We start from the raw sequence: 11135 nt of genomic DNA on the forward strand, positions 1-11135 counted from the left end.
AGGAGAGGCAGAGAGAGAGGTCTTCCATCCTCACCAACTGGCCACAATGACCAGAGCTGCATCGATCCGAAGCCAGGAGCCAGGAGTTTCTTCTGGGTCTTGCAGGCAGATGCAGGAGCCCAAGGACTTGGGCCATCTTCTACTGCTTTCCCAGGCCATAGCAGAAAGCTGGATAGGAAGTGGAACAGCTGGGTCTCAAATCGGATCCCATATGGGATGCTGGCACTTCAGGCCAAGGCGTTTTCCACTGCACCACAGCGCCAGCCCCTCCAATTATTTATTAAAGTGTCATTTAAGGTTTCATTCATTCACATTTATTGTGATTACTGATAGTTGTAAAAATATTATAAACATGTGATAGGTGTCAGAGAGATAGAGATTAAAATATGTCAATATCAATAAGTGGAAAACTTTGTCCAGGTGTGTAGGTTCTGGTCTTCCCTGGTTTACTCGTTTGTAGCAGGTACTGTTGCTCAATCCATACACCCGAGGCATGCCTTGTCCATGAGAACACATGCTTATTATTTTTCAAAAAGAGTTTGTATCTTTTAGACTGGGTCTTATTTTGCTGCAAAAGCATATTCAGCTCATGAGTTTCTCTGGTGGCAGCTTTCATAAAAGACAGAGTAGATAAATAAATACCCAGAAGCCTCTCCTTCAGGAGATGTGACTATGAGATGTGTCTTACATATTCATCTATGGCTCCACGTCTTCTGGTATGACTGAGCCTCAGTGGTCTGCATAGAGAATGTAACCGCTAACGAACCTCTCTGTTTGCATCCTTCCCTCTCCTGACTCACTCTCCCACCACTTTGAGTGTTTCCTTCTTTTAACTCCAAAATAAAGCACAGAGACTCAAATAATTGACTCCCAGTTTTCTGAAAAGCCTAACTTAACATACATCCCAAGATTATCCCCTTTTGCACAGATGGATCCTGTACCATTAACCCTGCCACCTAACAGAGTAGAAGAACACAAGACGCGCTTGCTGTGTCTAAGGAATATCAGACCACAAGGGGAAAAGCTGATGATCAAAGCATCCACATCCCCCAGCCATGGAAGCTGCATCTCTCCCTTCACTTAAGCAACTTCATCTACATCTACACCTGTGAGTTCCTCACTCACTACCTCTTTTTATGCTTAGCTTATTTTTATAAACTTTCGATTCCTTTCTTATCGAATTTCATATATATGTCTAATTTTATGGTTACCTTGGAAATTAAAATTAGTATGTTAAATGTATAGTAATCTACCTTGAATTAAAACCAGCCTAGTTTCAATAGTACACGAAAATTCTATTTGTATATTGATATATATCTCTCTTCTATGTTGTTATTGTCAAAGATACACAAAATGACCAATAAGTACTTGAAACCGTGCTCAAAATTATTAGATATTAGGAAAATTCATATCAAAACCACAATGTAATGCCATTGTGCACTTATCGTAACATAACAAGTCTTAGTACACACGTAAGGAAGTAGCATATGTGTTCATAGTTGGTGGGAATGTACATGGTATAGTCACTGTGGGAAACCATTGATCATTTCCTCAAAAAACTAAACAAAAATACCTAGAAATTCCACTCATGAAAACATACCAAAAAGATGTAAAACAGGGACTCAGATGGGTGCATTAAAATGCTCATTGCAACACTAATCATAATAGCCAGAAAATGGACACAATGTAACTGCCCATCAGCAGATGAATGGATAAATAAAATGTAGTCTATCAATACAATTGAACATTATTCAGTCATTAAAAAGGGAATTAAGGCCAGCGCCGTGGCTCAATAGGCTAATCCTCCGCCTGCGGCGCTGGCACATCAGATTCTAGTCCCGTCAGAGCAACAGATTTTGTCCCGGTTGTTCCTCTTCCAGGCCAGCTCTCTGCTGTGGCCAGGGAGTGCAGTGGAGGATGGCCCAAGTGCTTGGGCCCTGCACCAGCATGGGAGACCAGGAGAAGCACCTGGCTCCTGGCTTCGCATCAGCACAGTGCGCTGGCCGCAGCGTGCCGGATGCAGTGGCCACTGGGGAGTGAACCAACAGAAAAGGAAGACCTTTCTCTCTCTGTCTCTGTCTCTCTCACTGTCCACTCTGCCTGTCAATAAATAAATAAATTAATTAAATTAAATAAAAATAAAAAGGGAATTAAGTTTTGGCACATGCTATAACATGAATGAAGCTGGAAACATCATGGCAAGTGAAATAAATCAGACACAAATTAATGTTGTATGATTTCACTTACATGAAATACAAAATCTACATAAAATATAAGCATAAAAATTTAGAATAGGACACTCTGCAAAAGAAAGATTAGATTTTATTTAATTAGGAGCTGGAGAGGGAGAAGAAAATGAAAGTTAGTTCTTAAGGGGTTACAGAGTTTCTGTTTGGAGTAATGAAAAATTTTGGAAATGGACAGTGGTAATAGTTCCAAAGCATTGTGAATGTGATTAATGAGACTTCTTGGCTCCACCCATGGAATTGCAGGCTTTTTCCAGTATTCTTTTCAAAATAGTTCCAGCCTCTATCCATTATCAGTTGCAAAACAATGTCATTTTTATTTGTTGTAGTAACATCCCTCTCATCTGTTACAAATTTCTTTCTTAGTACATTGATGTTAGTATATTAAAGTAAATATAAATATATTTATATATGCTTATATTTATTTAAATATATTTAATTTAAATTATGTGAATTTATTCTATTTATATAAATCTATTTCTTACAGTTGTAGATACTAGAAAGGCTGGGACAAAGGTGCCAGCCTCTGGCATCTGTGAGAGCTTTCTTGCTGTGTCTTCACACAGCAGAAGGTAGAAGAGCAAAAGGGAATTAGCTCTGTGTCCTCACATGGCAGACAACAGAAAGAGAAATCCCATTTCTGCAAGCCTGTTTTATGGAAACATTAGTCTATTCATAAGGGCAGAGCCCTTCTGACCTAAACACACCCCAATATGTCCAACCTACAAGTACTAATGCATTTGGCTTGTTTCCAATGAATTTTGAAGGACACATTCAGACCACAGCAGTTACATTGCAATCCAGCAACTGAACACTGAAGTGTGCTACCAGGAGAAATAAAAACCTATGTCCACACAAAAATTCATGAACAAAAAGGAAAGTTCAAAATAGTCAAAAGTGAAAAAACAAATGTCCATCAACAGGTGAATGGGCAAAAAACATGTTGGTACATTCTTTTTTTTTTTTTTAAGACTTATTTACTTATTTATTTGAAAGGCAGAGTGACAGAGAGGCAGAGGGAGAGAGAGGTCTTCTGTCTACTGGTTCACTCCCCAAATGGCAGCAAAGGTTGGAGCTGTGTTGATCCAAAGCCAGGAGCTTCTTCCTGGTCTCCTAAGTGGGTGCAGGGGCCCAAGGACTTGGGCCATTTTCTACTGCATTCTCAATCCATACCAGAGAGCTGGAAGTGGAGCAGCCAGGACTTGAATCGGCACCTATATGGGATGCCAATACTACAGGTGGAGGCTTTACCGGCTATGCCACGGCACTGGCCCCATCATGTGGTGCATTCTTACATTGCAACATCATTCTGCAATAAAAAAATAATCAGGTATAGGCTACAAAATGGATGAAGCCTGAAAACATTAAATAAAAGAAAGTGGATGGAAGCCGTAACAAATGGCCACATACTGCATGGGTCTGTTTCTATGAAGAATCCATGCTAAGTAAATCTACAGAGACAGAAAGTAGATGAGTGATTTCCTAGGCCTGCGGTGGGGCAGGAAAGAAATGAAAGTCGCTGCTCATCAGTATAGTCTCTTTTTCAGCTGTTGCAAATGTGCTCAATTGGTTGTATGATAGTTGCTCAATAGAATGCATGCTTTAAATTGGTGAATGTTTTATGTTCAGTCAATTATAACATGACTTTCTATATGGTTGTTACATTTTTAAAAGGAATGAATGACAAGGTGACTAATATCCAACAAATTACCTGTTTTAAAAACAGATGACAAGACATACATTGCTTATTAAATGTTGTATTGGCAGCATAGGATCACACAGCAGTCCCAAATAAGCCAGATGGCACAAAGACTTAATGCAGCAAAGATTTATTTCTTACTTCTAGTCCTATATGAACAACACAGATTGTCTAGGAAAGAGGAGGTCTCTCTCCACAGGTCCATTCACATACCCAGGCCATGGGAAGCTTTGTCGTCTGCAGCTCCACCTTCCAGAGCAGATGGCCTCTTCAGTTAACCTAATAGACTAGAATGCAATTGAAAGGTTGTGTCCAGACTTTTCTATACTTCAATCCAGAATTGACACAATCTCATATTGATGCTTCTCTAGTTCATCTTAGAGAACCAGTTCATGCTCTACAGTGAATATCACTGTTTTTGTTCCTGAGACACAGTAATTTTAGTTGGTAATTAAATAATAATACATTGGGGTCAGCACTGTGGTTAATCCTCTGCCTGTGGCGCTGGCATCCCATATGGACTCTGGTTCTAGTCCCGGCTGCTCCTCTTCCCATCCAGCTTTCTGCTGTGGCCTGGGAAAGCAGTAGAAGATGGCCCAATTCCTTCGGCCCCTGCACCCATGTGGGACACCTGGAGGAGGCTCCTGGCTCCTGGCTTTGGATTGGTACAGCTTCTGGAGTGAACCAGAAGAAAGAAGACCTTTTTCTCTGTCTCTCCCTCTCACTGTCTATAACTCTACCTCTCAAATAATTAAACAAAATCTTTAATAAATAATAACAATACATTTACTGATCTCATGGTATGTGCTGCACCTCATATTCTGCTTTGTATATGGGTCATCTTATTCCATTTTTATGAATCTCTTGTGAAAGACACACAACATTATTGCTGCATTTTTATAGATGATGTACTGAAGTTTGGATGGATTATGGATTAAATAAACTGATCAAGGTCACATCACAACAGGTAGCAAGATTGGAATCTAAAGCTAGGCCACATAACCACACAGCTCAAGCCTCAACCTGCAACAAATACACATGATGGCATTAGTAAAGGAGAGAGAATTCCGCCTTAGAGTTTTGGATCAGAAGTGAATATGCAATTAAATTAATAGCACATCTATTCTGTTATTATTGGAAAGAAAAACATATCTCCAGACCAGCACTTTTGCGGTTGGTCTGTGGCAGGATTAATGAATATCTGATTTGGAAGCAGGTAGAATTAGAAGGATTAGAAAAGGGAAAAACAGAAAAAGGTTCGGGGGAGATCTTTGACCTTTCAGAGAAAGCTAGATGTGAGGCGTTGGTATAAGGGCCTGACATTGCCTAAGCCAGAAACTTTAGTGAAATTTTTTGTTTACTTCTTTCTTCTAGGAATTTTTGTGTTTTTGTTTCCTAACTCTGCTGTGAGCACTACTAATTGGAGTACTGTATGCTCTTTCCCATGAGCTTCCATACCCCCATAACTTCAGAAACACTCTCAGCCTCAATGCAAACATCACCAGCTGCTGTCTGCAGTCAGAGCCAGTTGGGAGGGCCAAGGCAGGAGCAGGATCCTCTTGAGATACTCATCACTCACACAGCACGACATGTTTCCCCTGTGATGCCTGTGAACAGGTCCCTGTCCCTGTCCTTATATTTGCAAGTGCACAAGCCAAGAGACTGCTCCTGGACTTAGAGCTCCACAGGTAGGGAGGGAGTTTCTCCAACACCACTCTGGATGCCGACCTCTGGTCGAGGGTCTGGACCTGAAGGTTTTCTGTGTCGTCTCCTTTGTGCCTTCCTTGATCTTTCCTACAAAAAAGTAAGTATCAAGAAAACACACAGCCATAGACAGTTAAAAAGTATAAGGGGCTTTAGAATGTCCAAGCTGTTTATTTTACAGACAAACAGAAGGAAAGTAAAGGCCAAAGAGGTTAAACAGCTATGTCACAGACATTCCTAGTCCACTGTTCTACTGTGTCTACTCTGCTCTCTATAACATTCATGACCATGCTTGTTACCATCCAATGTCCATAGTTGGAGTGATGGCTACACTCAGAAGGGAGATCATAATTTCTAAGCTCTTCTTTATTTAGAATGTCCTGTTGGAGTAGTAGTGTAAAGATCATACACTTTCAACATCTGTTTTGGGATCACAATTATTATACTGTTTTCTTTGAGAACATCAAAGTTTGGGCTGAATATCCAACAATATTCAAGAAAGATGGAATCTAAGCTATAAAAAATAAGGGCTCAGATTGACTGATTTTAATCTTCTATGATTTCCAAAGAACGTTCATATAACATAGCTTTCATAGCACCTAAGAGCAATGCAGCCTGTGAGGGAGTGGAGTCTGATATTCACCTTGGCTATTCTTAAATACAAGGATTTCCCAGTCTCCTGTCTTGAATATTAAAGGATGGTTCATACAGCAGAAATGAATCTCACTCAAGATTTCAGAATATGAAGTTAATCTTGGGTAACTACTGCAATACAATAAGCTGTCTGCAGAGCCACCATTGAAGATGAACACAGCCAGACAAACCATGTAATGTGGCAGGAGGTCTGCGGCTTGGTTGAGGGCATAGAGGCTCCAAAGGGGAGCAATAGCAACTTCTCCATCTTCTCTTCTTCTCCTACCCCACATAAAAAAGCAGTGATATGGATGGGTGATGGTGGAAAACATCAGCCTATGAGAAAAAACAGATCATGACATGAGGAGTAAACACCTATAGCTTGCTTCAACCCTTTCAGCAACTGTCCCTAGTTTCAGAGTTACTGAAATGCACCAAGACTTCATTAAGAATGTGCCCCCACATCCAGCTAAGGTGCCTCATTATTAAAGTGAAAAGTGTGGGTGCCCCTAGAGCAGGGCACATGTCATGGTATAGATTCAGGTACCAAGGGCAAGTTTTTCAGGGGTCTTTCAGAGATCAAAGTACGTTTAAGGGTCTTGTCATTATCACACACCAAAGATTGACCAAATGTTTTCCATATTTTGCTTTATGTTAATTAAGCCTTCCTTGTACACTTTGATTTTTTGGGAGACCATACAAAGTATTTTTTATTTTTTAACTTACTAAAATTTTTAGAGAGTTTTGAACAGATTCAATATAATTCGTAGATACAATTCTCAGAATACAATAGCATTCCCTTCCTCCCTCCATCATTCCCTCCTCTCTCTCCTTTGCTTTCTTTCCTTTTCTTCTTTCTTGCTTGCTTGCTTGCTTCCCTCCTTTCACATTTTAGTTTTTGAGATGAGGTATTTAAATTTCTCTTATGGTAAAAGGGCTTTGTGCTTTGCCGAATACTGTTTAACAAATAAAAAAGCAAAAAGATCCTAGTTTAGCAGAGATTTAGGCAAGGGCTTTCAACAATTGAATGGAAAAAAATGATCATTTCATCCATATACAGTAAATTTTAAAGTAATCACAGATCATTAAGTCTATAGTAGTATGACATTCTTAACCATTGCTATGGCAAATATATAAACCAAACTTACAAAACTATATTTGCAGCAATATTTATACAGGCATTTATTTCTTTCTGTTCTTTTTTTTTTTTAATTTTAATCCCCAGATATAAGGCAGAACATATCATATTTGTCATTCTGTGTCTGGCTTATTTCACTCAATGTGATTTCATCTAGTTGCATCCATTTTGATATAAATAGTAGAATTTCACTTGTTGTAGAAGAATAATATTCCATTCTGTATATATATCACAGTTTTTTTTATCATTCATCTGATGATGGACACCTTGGTTGCTTCCAAATTTTGGTTATTGTGAAAGTATGTTGGCCGGCGCCATGGCTCACTAATCCTCCATCTGTGGTGCCAGCACCCCGAGTTCTAGTCCCGGTTGGGGCACCAGATTCTGTCCCAGTTGCTCCTCTTCCAGTCCAGCTCTCTGCTGTGGCCCGGGAAGGCGGTGGAGGATGGCCCAAGTGCTTGGGCCCTGCACCCACATGGGAGACCAGGAGGAAGCACCTGGCTCCTGGCTTCGGATCGGCGCAGCACACCAGCCTTGGCGGCCATTTTGGGGGGTGAACCAACAGAAGGAAGGCCTTTCTCTCTGTCTCTCTCTCTCACTAACTCTGCATGTCAAAAAAAAAAAAAAAAGAGCTAAAGGTAATGAGGGCTACAACTTACTATGAAATGCATCAGAATAAGATGGATTGGTGGATAAAGAGAGGTGGATGGATTGATAGCTAAGTGAAAAAAAGAAAATATGTTATAGTGGCCAATGCTGTGGCACAGAAGGTTAAAGCCCTGGCCTGAAGCTCCGGCATCCCAATGTGTGCCAGTTTTAGTCCCAGCTGTTCCTCTTGCCATCCAGCTCTCTGCTATGGCCTGGAATAGCAGTAGAAGATGGCCCAACTCCTTGGGCCCCTGCCCACGTGGGAGACCCAGAGGAAGCTCCTGACTCCTGGCTTTGGATCAGTGCAGCTCCAGTCATTGTGGCCATCTGGGGCATGAACCAGCAGATGGAAGACCTCTCTCTCTGTCTCTACCTCTCTCTGTAACTCTTTCACATAAATAAAACAAATCTAAGAAAAAAAGAAAGTCTTTATAAACATGGTGGTGCAGGTATCTCTTAGATACACTGTGTTCAAGTCTTTTGGGTGTATACCCAGTAGTGGGATTGCTGGATCCTATGGCAGGTCTATTTCCAGTTTTTAAAGAAATCTCCATACTGTTTTCCACAGTGATGGTGCTAAATTACATTCCCTCCAATAGTGTATAAATGTCCCCCTTTCTCCACATCCCACCAGCTTTTGTTACTCTCAGCTTTTTGGATTTTAGCCATTCGGACAGAGGGGAAATGATATCTCATTGTGGTTTTGATTTGCATTTCCCTGATGGCTAGTGATGTTGAGCATTTTTTTCCTATATTTGCTGGCCATTTGTATTTCTTCTTTTGAGAACTGCATATGATGTCCTTTGTCTATTTCTAAACAATATCAGTAATTTTTGTTGTTATTGAGTTTTTTAAATTGCTAATATATTCTGGATATTAATCCTTTGTTGTATAGGTAGCTCGCAAATGTTTTTTTTCCCATTATGTTGGATGCATCTTCACTCAATTGATCATTTCCTTTGTTGTGCAAAAGCTTCTGCACTGTATAATCTCATTTGTTTAGTTTGGCTTTTTAAATTTTTATTAATATAAAGATTTTATGCATTCCATAGGCACAGCTCCAAGAAGACAATCACACTGTCCTCACTCCCCTGGTCCCCATTCCAATCATTTTAGAGAAGAGTGCCTGAACTGTATAGCAAGTACTGAAAAAGAGTCCTATGTGATTTTGTGTGATAAAGAACACTGCACATCAAGCAAGATGAAAGCTACCCCAGGGATTTAACGCAGAACACCTATGCAGCCACAATCAGCAGAGACACCCCATTTCCCATCTCCACTTGTTTCAGATGAAAGATTTCACTCAGCCCACCTGGTTCCAGCTTCTTGCAAGAAGAACCCAGCATGCTTCAGTTCTCATGGTGATGTCCAATTAACATATTTTACATTTTCTCAGCTTGTCATTGGGGCAGCACATGATTTTCTGGTGACATTGATGGAGAACATTTCAGAAGTGACTGAATTTATCCTCATGGGGTTAACAGATGTTCTGGAGTTGCAGGTCCCTATGTTTATAATTTTCACTCTCATTTACTTCACTACTCTGGTTGGGAACCTTGGGATGACAGTGTTGATTCTGTTGGACTCTCGACTGCACACTCCCATGTAGTTTTTACTCAGTAACCTCTCCCTGGTGGACTGTGTTTATGCCTCAGCTGTAACCCCCAAGGTAATGCTAGGGCTTCTCCCAGGAGATAAGATGATATCCTACAATGCGTGTGCTTCCCAGATGTTCTTCTTTGCAGCCTTTGCCACTACTGAAAGTTTCCTTTTGGCCTCCATGGCCTTTGACCGTCATACAGCAGTGTGTAAACCCCTGCATTACACCACCACCATGACAAGTACTGTGTGTCTCCTACTGGTCACTGGCTCCTACATCTCAGGACTTTTGCAATCTTCCATCCATGTCAGTTTGACTTTCCATCTCTCCTTCTGCCATTCTAATGTGGTTAATCACTTTTTCTGTGACATCCCCCCACTGCTGGCACTTTCTTGCTCTGATACATACACAAATGAGATTGTACTCTTTACACTGGCAGCATTCAATGTCTTTTTCACTCTCTTGGTTATCTTAAACTCTTATCTGCACATTGCTGTGGCTATCTTGAAGATGAATTCAGCTGAGGGACAGAAGAAGGCCTTTTCCACCTGTGCTTCCCACCTCATCACTGTTTCCATTTTTTATGGCACAATCATCTTCATGTACCTACAGCCAAATTCTGGTCATTCCATGGACACAGATAAAATGGCATCTGTGTTCTACACTATGGTCATCCCCATGCTGAACCCACTGGTCTACAGCCTGAGGAATAAAGAGGTCAAGAGTGCATTCACTAAGATTGTTGGAAAAGCAAGGTCTTCTTCATTCAGCTTACCCTGTTAATTATAAATTCCTTCTGAAACTTCAACCATGTGAAAATTCCATCAGACATCTAATGTCTAAGGATTTTTAAAATTTAATTATTTCTTATCTTTAATTTCTCTGAGCAGTTCCTTCACACATGAGACCTGTTCCATTTATGCTGTGGAAATGTTTAGTTTTGAGGAAATTTTGGATTCATTTTTTACCAGAAATAGGATGTGTCTTCTATTTAAAGATGGAGATTATAATCCTAGGTACTCTCTCACTATACCACACTGTTGCTGTGAAGTGTTTTACAGTTAAAATTCATATGTGTGTGATACCAGAGTTACAATTTCAATTCCTGGAATTCAAAAGAATTCCAAGATTTTTGAACATAGAATAAATCCACATTTCTAAGACATTGGTGCTCCAAAGAATCACTCTGAGAAACTATTTTGTTGTTTTTTAGAACAACAGAAATTTATTATTCACAGTTTTGGGGAACGGAAGTCTGAAATCAGAGCATCAGCAGGATCCTGCTCCCTTTGATGGTCCTGGGGAAGGATCTATTCCAGACAGGTTTCCTCGCTCCTGGTAGCCTCACATATTTCTTTGTATGTGACCATCTTCTTCCTGAGTTTGTTACCTTTCCTCTAGACATGTCTGTGTGTCTAAATCTCATTTTTTACAAGGATACCAGTAATACTGGATTAGAGCCTCCTG

At 40.3% G+C, this 11135-nt stretch overlaps 1 pseudogene; it reads left to right on the top strand.

Moving 5' to 3' along the window:
* The first annotated feature begins 9500 nt into the window (after positions 1-9500).
* LOC100341330 (olfactory receptor 5B12-like) lies at positions 9501-10451 on the top strand (annotated as a pseudogene).
* The last annotated feature ends 684 nt before the right edge of the window (positions 10452-11135 follow it).

Source organism: Oryctolagus cuniculus, chromosome 1, assembly GCF_964237555.1.
Source record: "Oryctolagus cuniculus chromosome 1, mOryCun1.1, whole genome shotgun sequence".
NCBI lineage: Eukaryota > Metazoa > Chordata > Mammalia > Lagomorpha > Leporidae > Oryctolagus > Oryctolagus cuniculus.